Source organism: Rattus norvegicus, chromosome 3 (genome assembly GCF_036323735.1).
Source record: "Rattus norvegicus strain BN/NHsdMcwi chromosome 3, GRCr8, whole genome shotgun sequence".
NCBI classification, from domain to species: Eukaryota; Metazoa; Chordata; class Mammalia; order Rodentia; family Muridae; genus Rattus; species Rattus norvegicus.
Window position 1 is genome coordinate 39,954,026 of NC_086021.1, and position 17,985 is coordinate 39,972,010.

The window sequence follows — 17,985 nt, forward strand, 5'->3', positions numbered from 1 at the left end:
ACCTTCCTACAATGGCCTTCCCTGGCCATCCATCTTCTCCTCCTGGTCAAGGACAGCAGGGAGGCAACCATCTTTCATTCGTTAGAGATATGACACAGGTAGTCAAGAGTCTGAGGCCCAGAAGGAAAAAGAAGGCATGCAGACGTGCAAGTTATCATACTTATCAAAGGCATGATCAGACTGGTCGTTATTCTAGACGTGATGGAACGGGACGGAACACATAAAGTAGACCAAGCGGTGGCAGGCCTGCTCTTAGCCATCTGGAGGATGGGGCTGAGAACTCAAGGCTTGCACCACTCACTAAGCAGACGAGGGTGGTCCTGTCTCCGCCACCATCAGGTCTGAGCACAATGTAAACATTGAAGAAAAACACTTGCTAGGAGTAAGTGACTGAATTGGCAGTGAGTGGTAGAATTGAAGCAGGCAGACACGGGCATGCAGAGGGACTGGGGTCAGGAATGGTGTGGGAGTGAGTGTGAATGAGAGAAACCCCGGGACAGGGGCACAGATATCCAAACCAGCTGCAGCCAAGGATCCCAAGGAAGTGTCAGGTAGGAGAGGCAGAGGGCTCCACTGTGCAGTTGGGCGAGCAGGCTGGAGGCCTTTGCTTGATTGGCTTACACTGGGCACTGTCTGTTTCGAGGAAAGGCATGAAGGGATTACTGGAGGACTTTGCTAGGTGTCAGCAAAGCGAGAGTGCCCACAGCAGCACCGGTCGCTCCAGATGGGGGTCTTGTCTGTTCTCACACCAGTCCATTCGTTTCACCTTCTGAAGGACAAATTGAGACTCAGAGAAAGAGATGACATCTTCAAGGGTCCTTTCTGGGATTCAAACCCTAACTTAGCTGCCTTCAGAACTGAGTGCTCAGTCCCCTGCTGGCACTGTTTTCCAAGACCCTGCATCTCTAGAGAGGAGAAGCCGTGTATGTAACATGCCTCAGAAACACCTTCTTTGAGTGAGGGGGGTAACAAGGGCCTTGTCAGAGGGTCTGGATGCATAGAAGGGGGAGCCCGACTCAAAGGAATCAAGGAGGGTTTTCTGGAAGAGCTGGGAAGGGAGGGTCATGAGCTTGGCTGTGCCTAGGTCCTGGGGCTAAGCTGTCTGGTTACCTGGTCCTAGGGCTTCTGACCTTGTTCTGCGTTTGAGGAGTACATTTTTTCCTGCCCCATTTGGTACAGTTAATGCCTTCTTCTTGCTGTCCCCCCACCCCCTCCCAGAAAAATCCTAATGACACCATGCAGCCCGCCCCAGTCCTGTCCTCTTGCTTTAGGACTTTAGTCAAGTCCGATGCCTGTGCTCACCAGCTGTAAGGCAGGGCTGTGCCTGCAAGCACAGGGATGGATATAGAGCTGGTTTAGGGACCAGCACTACCCCTGGACCAGGCCCAGAGCCCATATCAAAACCCAAAAGAGTCTCTCTCTCTCTCTCTCTCTCTCTCTCTCTCTCTCTCTCTCTGTGTGTGTGTGTGTGTGTGTGTGTGTGTGTGTGTGTGCTCTCATGCTCACGAGTGTGCTATGGTCAGTCTGTGGCTCCAACTGCAGTCTCTGCTCCAGGGCATCCCCTGCAGTAGGCATTGATCTTAGCCTGTGACAGACGCCTCAGCTGTGTACTAAAGATTTCCCATCTACAGCGCCTGCCCTGTAACCAGAGAAGTCGGGTAGGCGCGAGCCTTTTCGATTGTAAAGTCCAGCAGACGCAGTGACTCAGTTGGCTGTGTTCTTGTGTAGCATATATGAGGCCCTGGGTTCAACTCCAAGTATTAATGAAGCTGGGCACAGTGGCCCATGGCTGCACCTGGGAGGTGGAGGAGGAAGATCAGAGCTCCAAGGTCATTCTTGGCTACGCAGCAAGTTCAAAGTCAGCCTGTGCTGCAGGTCAGCCAGCCAGTCAGCGAACCAAAGAGAGCCCTCTCTTATACTGTCTGGGGCCTGGGCGCCTCTCATGGGCAAGTCCACGAATATCTTCCACAAGACAGGAACGTGTGCGTCAGGTCGTGGGAGACAATGTCCAAACAGCCTGTCTTACCTTGGGTGGGCTTTAACGTCAGATGCCCGAAGCTCACTGAAGATGAGACTGTGGTCCTGCATCGCCGGCCTCATGGGGTTGGCGTGAGGGAATGCTGAGCCACTGTATGCAGGATGCTTGGATCCATGCCTGGCACACAGTGAGTGAGTCCCTTTCTTGTTCAAGACTCTCCCGTGGCTCCTATGTCCTCAGGATAACATGGAGGTAATCAGGCCTGGCTGTCAGGGCTTGGGCCCCTGTCTCAGGTCTCGCTTTGTTCTCTGCACCCCAAGCTCTATCTTTAGTCACCTTATTATTCTTCCTCTTTTCAGTTCCTTCCACACGCCACTTTTTTTTTCTTCTGCAGACCGCCACATTGTCTGGGTCTTCCATCCCCCCACTAACTCTACATGACCCTGTAGACCGAATGACTCTACTTTAACGCACGGCAAAGGCTGTGAAAATCCACAGGTTTCCCCTCCAGATGGATCTCCCAGAGGGCAGTGGCCCTGTGCGCAGTCTCTTCTGGCACGCAGCTGGTGTATAATGAATGGATTCCCTCGTCCAGAAGAACGTTTCAACTCAGGAACTGAGTATGTGTTTGTTGAATGAATAAATGAAACACAGCTTTGGAGGGAAGGTTCCCTGTAGGGACTCCTATGTACCCCAAGAGAAGCTTCTTGAGATGTTTTTCTTTCCTTTCCCAAATTTAAGAGTATTTTATAAAGAGGTCCCAGGTCTGTGTAGGGCCTCCAGGACCATAGGGCTCAGTGAGGTGACGTCAGGATGTCAGGCAGAATCCACTTGTCCAGGTTTGCTTGAGGCCTCTAGGGCCTGGGGGGGGAGGGCAAAAGTGGGGCAAAAGAGGCCTCAGGGCTCTGGAGCAATTGCTATAAAGTAAACTCCATAATCAGGTAAATACAGGCATGCAGAGGATGGTTACCACGCAGCTGTGGGCGTCCTCTGGCCAGCCGGAGGGGACCTGTCTAATCTCAGGGTAATGAAAACGTGGGTCTAATTACGATGACAGCAGGCCAGGCCTGGGCCGAGACTGGAGCTGGGGGAGCCTGTCTTGGCAGCGGAATTAGAACATTTAAACTGTCAGGCCAAATCTGCGAGAGGCCTGATTACCTGGCCTGCGAAGAGGCTGCTTTGGTTTTGTGTCGACTATAATTTCCTGGTCATCAACTGTGAAGCCAGTGGCCACCTTCTTTCTCCTGCAGTGGGTGTCCAGGCCCTACTTCACTGACCCACATTTCTATGCCTTCCCACCCAGAAGAACTGGACTCGGACGTCAATAGGGACTTGGAAATGGGCACAGAAGTCACCCTCACTGGTGACGAGTGACATCTGACCTCAGGTTGTGCTGAATGTGTGCACTAGCAGGATACAGATGCCACAACGCAGGAGATGCGTATAGCATCTGTGGCATGCACACTGTATGTGGGGTGCGTGGAGTGCAGGTGTGAAGATGGGTGCAAATGACACAGAAGTCATGTGTGTGCATGGTCGGTGTGTGGCTGATCCATCTGTTTGGCACACGGGAGGGCCACATACTTATGCTGTGTATTAATGCTGCTGAGATATCAGATATGGGTACATATGTAGGCCATGTGTACACAGGTTACATACGGTATGTGTTCTCAGCGTGTGCTGGTTTGCCGTGGATCAAGTCCCTCAGCTCCAGTGCAGTGCATGCCTGGAGGTGCATGGAATTGGTTATAGAGCTGGTGAGTGAGTTGAATCTCTAGATAGACACCAGAGAGTCATGTGCTATAAGCATAGATAGCCTAGAGATCGTGTGTGTGTGCATGTGTGTGAGTGTATGTGCAAGTATATGTTGAGTGTGTGTGTGAGTATATATGTAAGTGTGTAAGTGTATGTGTAAATGTGTGTGTGACTATATGTGTGTGCATGTGTATGAGTGTGTGAGAGAGTGTGAGTGTATGTGTAAATGTGTATAAGTGTATGTGTGAGAGATAGTGTGAGTGTGTGTTGTGAGTGTGTAGTGAGTGTGTGTGTGACAATATGTATGGAGTGTATGTGTGTGAGTGTGTGACTGTGTGAATGTGTATGAGTGTGCGTGAGTGTGTTCATGTGTGTGACTATGTGTGAGTGTGTTCATGTGTGACTGTGTGTGTGTCAATGTGGATATGAATGTGTGTAGGAGTATGTGTGTGAGTATGTGTAAGTGTGGGAGAGAGTATGTGTGTGTGTGAGACTGTGTATAAGACTATGTGAGAGACTGTGTGTATAAGACTATGTGAGAGAGTGTGTGTGGGGGGGACTATGTGAGTGTGTGTGTGTGTGAGTGTAAGAGTGTGTGTGTGACTATGTTTGTGAGAGTGTGTGAGTGTGTAAGGTAGTATGCATGTGGGTATGTGAGTGACCATGTGTGTATGAGAGAGAGAGAGAGAGAGAGAGAGAGAGAGAGAGAGAGAGCGCTCTCATCTGGGGTCATGAGCTGTGGATCAGGACTATGAAGTACTTCAGAACCTTGAACTATGGTGATGGAGATTTGGGACCAAGGCCTGCCTTCTCCACTGACTGGTTGTGTGGGCCTGGATGTACTTGTCACTTTCATTGTTTCTGACTAAAACACTTGTTAGAAATAACTAAAAACTCTATAGAAGAAGGGTTGGGGCTCAGTGAGTAAAAGTTCTGGCTGCCAAGACTGAGGACCTGGGTTTGATCCCTGGAACCAGCCTGGTGGATAGATAGAATGGACTCCCATGGGGCTGGTCTCTGATCTCCACACACATGTAGCATGTTTCCCCCCACCCCAAACACTCACACACATAGATAAATAAAGGTGAAAAATACCCCTTTCCTTTTATTATGTTATTTTATATTATTTTATCTCACAGTCTGGAGGTCCAGTCAACCATGGCGGCAAGGCATGTCACGTGAACGTCTACTCCCACGGCTCCCATAGTCAGGAAGAGAGCAATGCTGTTCCATCCCCTCTCCTTTTTATACAGCCCTTCCCTAGCCGTGGGATGGTGCTGCCTACATTTAAATCCACCTCAGTTAACCCAGTCGACAAGCTCCCTCACAGACATGCCCAGAGATTCGTCTCCATGGTGATTTCAGATAGTGTGGAGTTGGCAGTCGACATTTACCTCCACGGTAGGTCTATTGCCCACCGCTCCAAGCCTCTCGGCCGTCACTTGCTGAACAGGTAGATCCCTGGTGCTGTACTGTGTGCTTATGACCTTTAACGGGGAAACAGACGCCCTCAGCAGGCTGGGTATTAGTGAAGCAGGATTCAGATTCAAACCTAGGTAGTCTGACTGCTGCGTGAGGTAACGTCGCTCCGCCTGGATGAGTGGGAGCACCTATGGCACAGATGTCTCCTAAGTAGTGACTGACATAATCTACTAAGCTCCATCCGGTCGAGCACACAGCCAGAACCCACATGATATGTGCACATGCGGCATACCCTAGCTTTGAGAATGTGTGCAGAACATGCAGGAAGCTCGTCTGTGCTTACATGTCGTGTGTTGATTACACTTTCAAAGGGCTCGTGATCCACACACGCCTGTACATTTCACATGAAGATCACAACACTTGACATACAAATCCTTGTGGAAGGGTGTCCTGAGATGACTGATACGCACACATGACTTTTGAAATTAGGGAACACATAGTTGAGATCTATGACACAGATGAACTTACACAGAGTAGTGACAGCCACTCAAGGAGCAGGCATGGCCTGTGTATAGTACAAAAACAGTGGACACACGTATTGCACATGCATAGTGCTTAGATGTATGTGGCTGTGCGGGTGCGTGCGTGCGTGTAAACCAGGGTGCGGTGTGTGGATTGGTTGGTATGTTGTATCTGCTCTCGAGATTCGTCTGTTTATTAGCAATGCATGTTCTGTGTGCTGTTGCTAAATGTCGTCCTAAAACTAAATTATTAATAACGACTGCATTCAGGACAGCCCTGTCCCCACGACAGTCTCCTTATTGTGCTCTACAAAATATAACGTAACTTTAATGTAAGACATCACTCATTTTGAGTGGATTATGCACATTTTGGTGGTGCAGTGGTGCGTGCCCAAGCAGTCAGAGACCACAGGAGAGCATATTTCAGTGAACGCCTACGACCCACCTGTCTCTGTTCTCCCACACAAATTGCAGAGGCACAGGCACCTGGATGACTTCTTTTGTAGACGTTGGGGATTCGAACAAAGGTCTTCTTGCTTGCACAGTGATTGACAAGCCCATGGCTGGCTTTCTTCCTCACTAGCTCGCTAAATCAGGTGCCTCAGTTCCCAGTGTCTAGCCAAGGGCCTGGGTTGCTGCCCAAGCTGTGTCTGCTGAAGCAGCAACGACTGAGGCTCAGGCGCTGAGACACAGCGCTCCACCCGGGGAGTAGGACCAGTGCCTGGCACCGCGGATGCACTGAGCATCCAGGCAATAACCTGGCCTCCCGGATTACTCCTGCGCGCTGCCCAGCGGGCTGGGGAGGCTCCTCCTGCGGTCTCCCGGGGCGCGACCTCGTGTACCCGAAGGGGGAACTGGTTTCCCGGCGGCGCAGGGCGGGCAGGAAGCCGCGCATTGTTCCCTGGCTGAGGCCGGAGGGGAGTTCCCGGTCTGCGCGCACTGGGGAGAGGAGAGCTGTGTCCGCCTGCAACTCGCGCTCTGCTGACCCCTGGCATCCGCTCTGCTCTAAAGCTCTTGGATCTAGGTTCGAATCCCTGTATGCAGTCTCCTTTAATTTCCTCCATAGCACAGCTCAGGGTCAGATCCGAGATGCCCTTAACTCCCTCTAGCTTCCTCACTCTTCAGCCCACCTCCGAAGAGGAGTTTTACTAGCTGAAGAAAAACTAGTAACAGGGCTCTACTGAGTTCTCTTGCTGCAAAAGGGGGCTTCCTACATTAGAGCCTAAAAGGCCCTCTTCTGGGCAGGGATTTGCCTGCGAGTATTGTGATGGATGGGGAAACTGAGGCCTGGGAGAGGACAATATTGGCTTAAGGTTGCCAATCACAAAGACTTGCTAGCTCAGAAGTTTGATAATCCCAGGGGCCTTCTCTATGTGTGCCTGAGACAGTCACCTTTGTGGCTGTGGGTTGTAGCAGATCGAATTGACACTATTTTAGGTGTTAGTAAGGGTGCTAATTAATTAATAATCATTGATTATTAGTTGGTACCTAATTAACTATGAGGGTGAACGAGCTGCACAGTTACTCACTGAGTTCCCATACCTTCTGCAGTGAGGCAGGAAGAATCAGAGACTCAGAGATGTCCTGTCACTATGTGGCTGAGGTCACACAGCAAAATGGCTGTGAAGTAAGGTGACCTCCACCCACAGTTGGACCCGGACCTCTCTTTCTGGATTCTGTCTCTTGCCTATTGAAATGTTGGGGACCTGTCCTGAAGTACCTTGGATGGCTGGGCCTAGAGATTCTGATCATGGAGGAACTGCCTCTTCTCCACCCCTGCCCCCCACCCGGGAACCCTACACCGAGGGTAATTGAAATCAGATGTGGCAGTGACCCGCAGAATGCTCCCGGGAACCTGGAAGCATTTATTGTCTGCAGGGCTCTCTCCCTGCTACCCTCCCTCCCACCCTTTCTCCCCTCTCTCCCTCATTGCCTCCTCCCCAGGCAGAGCCTCGGGTACTGCCTGGGGTTAGAGCTGGGCCTTGATGAATAGGGCTGCTGAAAGCGAGTCCAGGCTTCCTCCTTCCTGGGGATATAGTTACAGGGGGCCAGACTTCCTGCCCCTCTGGCAGCCTCTCCTTCCAGAGTGGATCTGCAGGCTTTCAGGATAGGATCTGAACAGCTGGCCCAGGTTCAGACAGTCTAGGGCTCGAATGTCACCTCCTCAGGGAGGCCTTCCTTGACCACCCCATAGGAACCAGCCCACCTACAAGCAGTCTTTCCTTCAGCTCAGATGCCTAGCAGTTATTTCTTCTGATAGTGTTTACCTTGTACCCCAGGTAGCTGAGGGAGAGCAAAGGGTTTGCTTTGCTCATGACCGTGGGTTGTAGTTCTGGGCCTACGCATATGCTCAACAAATACCTACTGAATGCAGCCCCCTCCCCACCTATACGGAATGGCTCTCACTGACCTCCGACAATGGGATGTGACCTTGGCCCTGACCTCCAGACCCCACGTCATGACAACTTCACCCTCTTTTGGTTTCCGGCTCCAGTTTCTGTGGCTTCCTGTTCTAGCTGTGTTCTACTGTCTCTGGCTCTGACTTGGGAGCTCCAGGCTGACCTCTGATCTCAGGTGTCTCTTGTCGGCCTTGGCTTTCAGTTCTCCTGTGTGACTCTAGCCAAACCTCTTGCCTTTCCTGAGCCAGCAGGATTCTTCTTCAAACAAGAACTGACCTGTGAAGCCCAGGATGGATCTGTGACCAGCAAAGGTGGAAGGCTACGGGGCTGATGCCTGAGTGGCCTTTCCCCTGTTCCCTGGTGGTGACCCAGGACACTCCTGCAGATCCCTAGTTTGAAGAACATAGTTTGAAAACCCACTTACTTGATTTTTTTTCAAAATATTTTGTATCCACCCCCCCGCCCGTGTGTGTGTGTGTGTGTGTGTGTGTGTGTGTGTGTGTGTGTAGAGGACAATTTTCAGGGGTAGCCTTTCTTCTGCTGCTATATGGATTGGGGGGGATGGAACTCAGGCAATTACCTTTGCCTGCTGATTTGTCTTGTTGGCCCCTTCTGTCTTTCTGTGCCTTTTCTGAGTGACTGCCTGCAGCGTGTTGGCCCATCATTTCCTCCCGACACCAAAATGAATAGGTTCCAGTGTGCTAGTCTTGGTGCTAATCCCTTGCCTGATCTGTAAGCAGCCTGGCACAGTCGCAGGGGTACAGGAGGGGTCCCCGCTGACTGAGCACCTAGAGTGGCGGTGGGGAAGTCCTGTTGTGAGAGGGCATTCCCCCTCCTGCAGCTCCGTGAGCAGACAGGGTCCTTGGGTAAAGAAGGGACACCAGTCTTCCTAGCCGGTGAAGCTTTGTCCCTGGGTGCGTGCTGTCTGCAATTCAGCCCCACCCCTCTGTCTTCCTCGGTGCTGATCGCAAGGCCTGGAACTGTGCCCGTAGTAGATAGTAAGTGCTCAGCGAACAGCCAGCCAGGGAGGCTTCCTGCATGTGACCTGTGATGAGTTTACCGGCCACCACCTCTGCATTGACCGTGATCTCTGTGCAGAAGCCACACATTTCCCTGTGCACTGGTCTCGGCTGGCTTCCACTTGGGGGAGGCTAGGCATACTGCTCCCAGGCAGTCAAGCATAGCCTCCTACCCTGGACACTCAGGTTCTGCTTGGAGCGCCTGCTGTAGGGCCGAGGTGCAAACAACAGGACAGTGTGGGGGAGGGGATACGGCACCTTTCCTGGGAAGCCTCCAGGGCTGATGTTGGGGGGTGGGGTCCACTCAGTGGGGTGGGAGAGGGGCAGGAGGGAATTCTCACGGAATCGATAAGGATGTGCGCCACAGATCGCCTGGTGCTGTTTGGGTGCGTGGGCAAGACACTGGAGTAATAGGGATGAAGACAGGTGAGGGGGTTTCCGGCTGTTCAAGGTTTCCCAACTCCACTCTAACAATAGCAGGCCGGTGTAAGTTTGGTCTCAGTTTTCCAATGTGGGTAGACTTGCGGCTGTCTCAGGACTTTGCTTCAAACAAAAAATGTTACCTCAATTCCCAAACAAGCCTCACAGGGTAGGTAGGACACCTGCTCTGGCTAAGCAGTGCAGGAGCCCACTTCTCCTGCCTTCTTCACCAGGCCCTTTGAACCCCGTGAGTGCAGGAATTTGTTTCTGAGAGGCCCTGGCAGAGGTCCCATTCCAGTTCCACCATGGTCAGGGGCAGACAAACCCTCCAGCCTGGCCAGCAGGAAGCCTCCTTCTCCAGAGAGTCTTGCCCGAGCAGACATGAAAAAGGTGGCCTCTGCTGCCACCTTGTGGTCACTTCGGAATACGGTCCTGTGCGCGCGCGGGGTGGGGGGTTGCGCAAAGCTGCTCTAAGGACCGAGGTACGAGCCTATCACGTGCCTTGCTTTTTGTGTTTACTGGGCATGGGAATCCAGAACCCTGGCTGTGTGTGCAGAAGCCTGAAGTTCATAATTAGCTCCTTCCTTTCTCTTCATTTCAAATCCAGCCTGTGTGGAAAATGTAAAAAGGAAACTCAGTATCTTTCTAAACACATAACAAGACACGTTTCATTTAAAAACAAATATAAAGAAGCTACTTGGAAGACAGTCAAATTCCTTCCTTGTCAGCACTTATTTTCTTAATCTGGAGTTTTGTTTGTTATGTATCTGTGTGTTTTGCCCACAAGCCTGTTGGTGTTCCTGATGCCCAGGAAAGCCGAAAGAGGGCGTCAGATCCCTTAGGATTGGAGTTTCAGGTGGTTGGTTCTCCCCGTGAAAGTTCTAGAAGCCGCGCCTCCAGCCCCGAGGTCAGCGCTTCCTGAAGTCAAAAATGTGTGTACTAGTTGCTCAAAATCACATCCCGATTATCAACGGTGACACTTTAAATGAGCCGTCACGTAAGGATGTGAGGCGGAAGGAACCCTGGTGCGCAGGACCCACTCTCCGACTGGTTTGGTATGACTGTGCACCCTCTGCACAAATCAAACTTACTGCCCTGCTGAAATACTTGGGATCGTGTGGTTATTTTCTTGGGACCCCAGACCCGCTAGGCAGCTACGGAATACATCTCCTGCTATCCATCTTGAAGACCAGCTCAGCTCCAGTCCCATCTTCCCCTGTTCCCTGCGCAGCCTCTGGGAAGTGCCTCACAGTGGTCCAGGCCCGCATTCCAGTGCCTGGCTCCACTTTCAGAGCTCACGTTTGGTATTAGATGGTCCTGCGACCTCAGTCGGGTTGCTTGACTCAGTGCCCCAGTCTAGAAAGCAGAGTAAAGATGACCATGCCTCCTTCAGGGAGATATCTTTCAGGTGAGAAGAAATCCCATCTAATAAGTTGGGTCCTCTACAAGGTTAGAGGAGCCATGCTCAGGCAGGGCTGTCTTGACTTGTGGCACTCCACCTGCTAGGCGAGGGGTTCCTTGAACCACTCTCAGGTTTGAGAATCCTCTAGAAGGACTCACAGAACTTCCCCAGGAGCTGGTGTGCTCAGGTTACGGGTTAGTTTCAGGGAGGGTGCGTGTGAAGGGCGACTGAAGGAAAAGACAGAGCCCTGTGTTACTTTCTGTCTGTCTGGATGTGCTGCTCCCAAAAAAGGGTGTGATATTATGGAGTATGTCCAGGGGGTCACCTTTACCTGCACTTCCATGTTCTGAGATGATTTGCATGGTGTCACTGGGATGGGGGGATTGGTTAGCGTCCCCACATTCTGTCTCCAGACTGATGGATATTGCCTGATCCAAAGTCCCATGACTTAAGCCATGTGCTTGGTTTCTCCCACGGCCAGTCCCCCACCCTAAGACAAGGCAAGCGTGGTTAGCCCAACCCGAGTCACATCTGTGAGAGTATCTAGTCTGCCCCAAGGAGACAGAACATTCAGAAGGTCCAGAGAACTTGCCAGAAGCCTAGGGTGAAGCCCAGTCCATGACTACACAGACGTATCTAGAATGCTGTGGTGCTTATGTGCATTCGCAGTTTTAACCATTAGTACACAGTTCCCATCTGTTTCCCAGAGGCCCCGCCCCTCAACCCCTGGACCTTTGCACATGCTGCTGTCTCTGGGAAGAGCATTAGGGTTGAGCTAGGTGCCTTTTGTGTATGTTTCTGCCTCTTCTATCATCTCCACAGCCTTGCCAGTTGTCTGTGCCCATCTCCCCCTGAGCAGGGCAAGAGGGTGTCTCTCCTGTCCTTTCCCATCCTGGTGCTCAGACAGAGTAAGCACCGGGCAGCCAGTTATTAAGTTAATTCTTAACTCCTCACCACAGGATGGAACTTGAAAACCAGATCTGGAGAAAGGATCTGCATGCAGAAGGCACAGGTCTAATAAGGAGCCTGTTACCCGCTCAAGCACAGTAACCGCACGACAGGTTTAGGGCCAAGCCTTCACGCCATCGTGTTTCTCATTTAGATCCTTGTGTGTCTAATTATCTCCATGTTAGAGAAGCTCACAGGCGACTCTCCCGCGGGCTCGTGGGCACATGGAAAGCCAGGCAGGACTCTGGCTCCTGAACGGCCTTTTGAAAGGGGCTTGGTGGCAGCCCGCCTAAAGGGCCGTGAGGCACAGGAAGACAGGAGACAGTGTACCACACACGGGTTCTGGAGATTAGAAAATTAAATTCCATTTTCATATGCTCCAGTGCCTTCCTAGGAGGAGGCTGTGTTCTGGTGAGGGGGGGGGGAAGACACATAGGGTAGCCCCACTCATCTGCCAGAGGAGGGGGTAGGAGCCAGCACAAAGTGTAGCCCCCCTCCCCAAACTGCCTCAGGTAAAGGAGCTAGTACACAGGTAGCCCTCCCCACCATCTGCCATGAGGTTGGGGGAGGGGAGGAGGCTGTACACAGGGTAGTTCTATCCTTCTGCCAAAGGCCGTTTGAGGTCCACACACTGCTGTCTGGGAGGCTAGGGCCTAGGGCCCTTCACATCTGTCCCAGTCTCTGTTGAGCCCAGGGTTGGGTGGAGAGAGAGGGCCTGAAAAAGGGGAAGGAAGATCGCCTGGGTAGAGGTCATCCAGAGAGCAGAGGGAGGAGGGAGGAGGGATGAGGGGGGAGGGAGGAGGGAAGAGGGAAGAGGGAAGAGGGAGGAAGCCCCTGGGAGGGAGCCAGGATTCAGGGTTTCCAGGCACAGGCTGAACTCTGGCACTGAGAGAAAAGGCACTCTAGGGTTTGGGAGTGGACCACTTGAACTTGACCCTCAGAGCAGGTAAGCAGAAATCAAGCCCTCAAACTGACTCTTACCCTGAGAATCTACTGGGAGAGTTCTGGGGGCCAGGAGCTCTGGGCTGAGCTCTGTAATGTGTTCTTGGTCAACCTTTCCTGTGAGGGTGAGGGGGACCTCAGTCTCCTGCTGTTGAACAGAGGTGTGGGTGGGTGACTGCAGAGAGACTCAAGGGGTGCAGAGCAGGTCGCAGAGGAGCCTGGAGGTCAGGTTTGATGTGTCTTCTGTCCACAGGCTCAGCCCCACCCCCACCCTGCTTCTCCTCTGTCCACCACAGCGACCACAGCTTTTTCTTCTCCTTTTCTATTTTCAGATATCCTAGAGTTCCAAGGAAGAAGGGCCAAACTGTGCCAAGAGCCACCTCCAGAACGCTGGTGCGGCGACACGGAGCATGAAGGGTCCTTCCTCTGCCCGGCCCTGTTCTTGGGGAAAAAACGGGTTCCTGTTGGAACCTGGACTGCCCGGGAGGCTGGTGGTGGGTGGGGCAGAAGGAATGCAGCCCTGGCTCTCAGCCCGGAGGCTTTTGATCTGCCTGAGGCAGTCTTGGGGGGTGTACCTGGCTGGGCAGGGAGCTGTGACCAAGGGCTTGGTGGCTGAATTCTGAATTTGGTGTGGTAAACTCTCCTCTTGCCTGTGGTGTGTGTGTGGGAGGAGGTGGGTAGCCCTCAGCTTGGTTTTCTTTTCTGCCTTGGACCAGAGGTGTTCCTTCTTGTGTCTGGTGCCCCCCCCCCCCCAACCCCCGCCCTCCCGGAGTTGGGAGAAGGCTAAGTTAGTGCTGCAGGACAATCAACCACCAAAGCAGCAAACAGACTGCTTCTGGTGCCCTCGCCTCCCACGGAGACTGTCAGTCATGTGGCTTTTGTGGGTGGGCTCTCTGCCCCTTACTTTCCTGCACCCGAATCTCCTTCCTCTGTGTTCAGAGTCTGAGATATGAAGCACCATGCTCCCCTCCATTCATCTGACTCCTGTTGGTCCTGGGAAGCCCCTCACAGTCTCTCTCAGTGCTGTGCCTGCTCAGGTCTCCTGGCTGGGAGGGAGGGGCGCTTTAGCTCCAGAGTTTAGTACTCTAGGCACAGTGCTACATCCTCTAAGGGCTCCTCAGACAGTTTTTCCTGGTGGGGGTGTAGAGGGGGGTGGGGGTGGGAGGAGGAGGGAAGGAGTGGGGAAGGCTGGAGGTTGGTGGTGGAAGGAAGGAGGCATCTTTGATTAGAATACTCCCGGGGGAAGTGTGGAACATGAAGCAAGTCTGGCCAGCAACACTGACAGACACAGGCAGAGGGGGAAGAGTTAGAACCTGAGAGAGACGCGGAGCACAGAGATAGCCAGAGAGGTCAAGTCAGGGCAGAGACGAAGAGGCAGGGCTACCCACGGTCAGAATGAGGGAGGGAGAGAGCACAGAATGCATAAATAATGACAAGAAAAGAGGGCAGGGACAGTAGAATGAGGTCTGTGTGGCAGAGGAGCCAAGGACAGAGCATGTGGCTCCTGCAGTTGGAGGCAGCCATCGCCCTGCAAGGTACTGGGCCCTAGTGAACTCCTTTGTGGAGTGATGGAGAGTCCAGATCTGAATTCTCAAATGGAGCATTGCCAAAGTATTGGAAGTAATGAGAAATCACCTCCCAGTGTTTCTTCAGATTACACACACACACACACACACACACACACACACACACACAGAGTCATGCACACACACCCATATATGGACACAGATAAAATATCCCATGTGTACACAGTTAAAGTCATATGGAAACACATACACACATAAATACATAAAATACATAAAAACACACATGAGCACATAAACACACAGGTACACAAGTAAATGCATGTATACATACATACGCAAATGCACAAATACACAAAGATATAGGCTCACACCCATAAACACACGAACACATACATTTGTGGATATATGTAAACAAGTATGTGCACACATTCACAAATACATGCTTGCACACATACGCACGGGGACATACTAAATGTGATGCATGTATAGATACAAACACACACCCTCCCAATACATATACACACAGATGACACACACATGAATACACACATGCAAACATAATAAACATGTATGGATCTGTACATGCATGTCTACACACAAGCATGAAACATATATGCAGTATCTTGTACATGTGCAGACATATATGTAGGGGGTGGTTCTGATGATAAGGTCCTGTTCCCAATTGGTTCTTGATCCGTCAGTAAAGAAGGCATGAGCCAAAAGCTAGGTGGAAGGAATAGGTTGGGACTTCTGGGTCCTGGAGACAAGCAGACAGAAGCAAGGGAGGAGAGGAGAATTTCATCATGCTTCTGATGGAGAAGAGTTGACTAGCCACTTGAGATCTCAAAGTGGAGTGGTCACATAGGCCACTCCTATGGGTGGGTGGTTATGGGTGTTTAGCAGAAACTAGATGTAACTAAAGTTTAAGACAGGTGTGGAGCTAAGAGTACTGATAAGGGCGTGCTAGCTGTGGGAGCTTAATAATGCCCAGCAATTGTGCCAAGAAGGCAAGCTGAAAATGAACAATGTGTGTGTCCGTGTCGTTTATCTGTAGATAAGGGAAGCTGGGTGAGGGCTGGTAGTATGCCTGTTCCTGGAGCTTTGGTGGGGTAGCAAAGCTACACACAACACATACATATACATACATATGCACACACAGATTACATACACAAATATGATTACATGTGTGTGCGCATGTGCATACATTTACTCTCACATATGCAAACTAAACAAATATATGTACACACACTTGGATACATGTACACAAACAAGTTCACACAGGAATGTGCATATAGGCAAACATACATATATATTTGTACACATACATACACAAATAGACAAACACATACACAAGTATACATAATCACATATACACACACACACACAAGAAATCCACATACATAATATACACATTAGAAAATGCTGATACATGTGGGTGCATGTGCCCATCCACACATGTCCCCTCAAAAGTTTGTGCACATAGTTAAATCCACATAAAAGTTGCACACTCATATACATATGTGTGCATAGAAACAACTATATATCAAACACATGGGCATATATAGAAATACCCATCCATTCATATCCACTCAGTCATATATACTTGTACACATAAACAAAAGCAGGCAGATGTAAGCACACATCTATACTACAATACATATACCTATACTCACACAGTATAGTTGCACACACATATGCATATACAAATACTGTGCACTTACAGGCATACATACAACACATACAAACACATATATATGTATATATATTATATATATGTATATATACACACAGATGTATGTGTGCACATCAGAGATGCACGTGCATAGTCAGACACCTATCTTTTTACACAGAGATACATGCACACACTTGCAGGAACACATACGTGCACAAACTTCTGCAGACTCACCATGCAACACATACATACTTGTATCCAGGCATGTGCACATACACACACTCATATGCACATATTGAATTACAAGCAGGAAGTTAGTTTGTTTGTTTGATTGAGGGTTTTTTGTTGAGGGTTTTTTATTGTTGGTTTTAGTTTGTTTTTCTTCTTATTCCTCCTCCTCCTCCTTTTCTTCCTCCCCTTCCTCCTTTTCCTCTTCTTCCTCCTCTTCCTCCTCCTTTTGCAACAGAGTCTTACTGTGTAACTCTGGCTAACCTGGAATTCACAGAGATCCACTTGTCTCTGCCTGTCAAGTTCTGGAGTTCTAGGTGCAAATTTTCAATTTACATTTTTTTGAAACAGGGTTTCGGTGTGTAGCCCTGGCTGTCCTGGAACTGGCTCTACAGACCAGGCCGGCCTTGAAGTCAGGGATTCACCTGCTTCTGCCTCCTGGGAGCTGGGACTAAAGGTGTGCATCATCACTGCTTGGCCTTGGAGGACTTTTTAAAGACCAAAAGGGGAAAGTAGAGGTCAGAATGCTTCCTCTCAGCCTCTTAGGCTCTTGGGGGAAAATGTAGTACTAACTGAACACCTACTGTGTGTTTAGTATTTTCACACCTACTGTTACATTAAATCCTTCCCAGGCTCCTTCACTGTGCTGTAGAGAAACTACGGCCTAAGGAACTGAAACAATGCCAGGGCCACACTGTGATGAAAGCATAGGCAGGCATGGTCTTCTCTGGCAAGAGAGTGAAAAGAGAACAGAAAGGCTGGGATGTGAGCTGAGGAGTGACAAACCAGCGGGAGAGGCATGGGTTTGAAGGAGGATGGAAGGCGAGTGCCAGAGAGGACTGGATTAGGTGGATTTAAGGGCAGTAAAAGAAGAGAAGATGCCATTGTCCTTGGGATCTCTGTCTGTAGCTCCTGCTGGGCAGTGGCAAGGCACATGCTGATTCGTGACCTTCAGCACTGGGAGCTGGGAGCCTCCTAAGGTCTAGGCTGGTCGGTTCTTGCAAGGCAACCCCAACTCCTTCCCCACCCTTCCCCTTCCATTCTGGATGCACGCCCCACAGTATGCCAGATTGCTGAGAGGACTCGTATTGGTGTCAAGGGGCTGCCTAGCAGCTGGCTAGGATGCCAGCTGGGTATTTATGGGGTGGGTGGAATGGAGCAGAGCTGTGAGCTCACTCCTGTGTGCTATCCAGAAGGTGGAGTGGGGGAGGGCCCCAAGTTTTGGGGTTCTAAAATGTCCACATACCCAATCTGCTTCAGGGAGCGGGTGGTATGGGCATGTGGTTGACCAGGATTCAGTGTTTACCACCCAGTGCTTTCTTGTGGTCCTGTGGTCTGGGGTGGATGCTTTGCTTCCTTTCCAGAACCTCAGTGATTCACAGGTGCATCTCTCTCTCTCACTTGCTCTCTCTGTCTCTCGCTCACTCTCTGTCTGTCTCTCACTCTCTCTGTCTCTCTAGCTTTCTCTGTCTCTGTCGTCTCTCACTCTCTCTCACTCACTCTCTGTCTCTCACTCACTCTGTCTCTCACTCACTCTCTCTGTCGTCTCTCATTCTCTCTCACTTGCTCTCTCTGTCTCTCGTTTACTCTCTGTCTCTGTCATCTCTGTCTCTGTCTCTCACTTGCTCTCTCTCTTGCTCTCTCTGTCTCCGTCTGTTTGTCTCTCTCTCTTTCTCTTGCTCTCCCACTTTAGCTCTCCTCCCAGTAAGGAGAGGCTCCAGAAAAATCACAAACACAAGAATGTGTGCAAGGT

General features: G+C 50.8%; 1 long non-coding RNA gene across 1 annotated transcript; it reads left to right on the forward strand.

The window, feature by feature from the left end:
* The first annotated feature begins 12,671 nt into the window (after positions 1-12,671).
* On the forward strand, positions 12,672-13,447 carry LOC120101536 (uncharacterized). The gene is made up of 2 exons (XR_005502121.2): positions 12,672-12,810; positions 13,139-13,447. It is a non-coding gene; the product is annotated as an uncharacterized LOC120101536 (long non-coding RNA).
* The last annotated feature ends 4,538 nt before the right edge of the window (positions 13,448-17,985 follow it).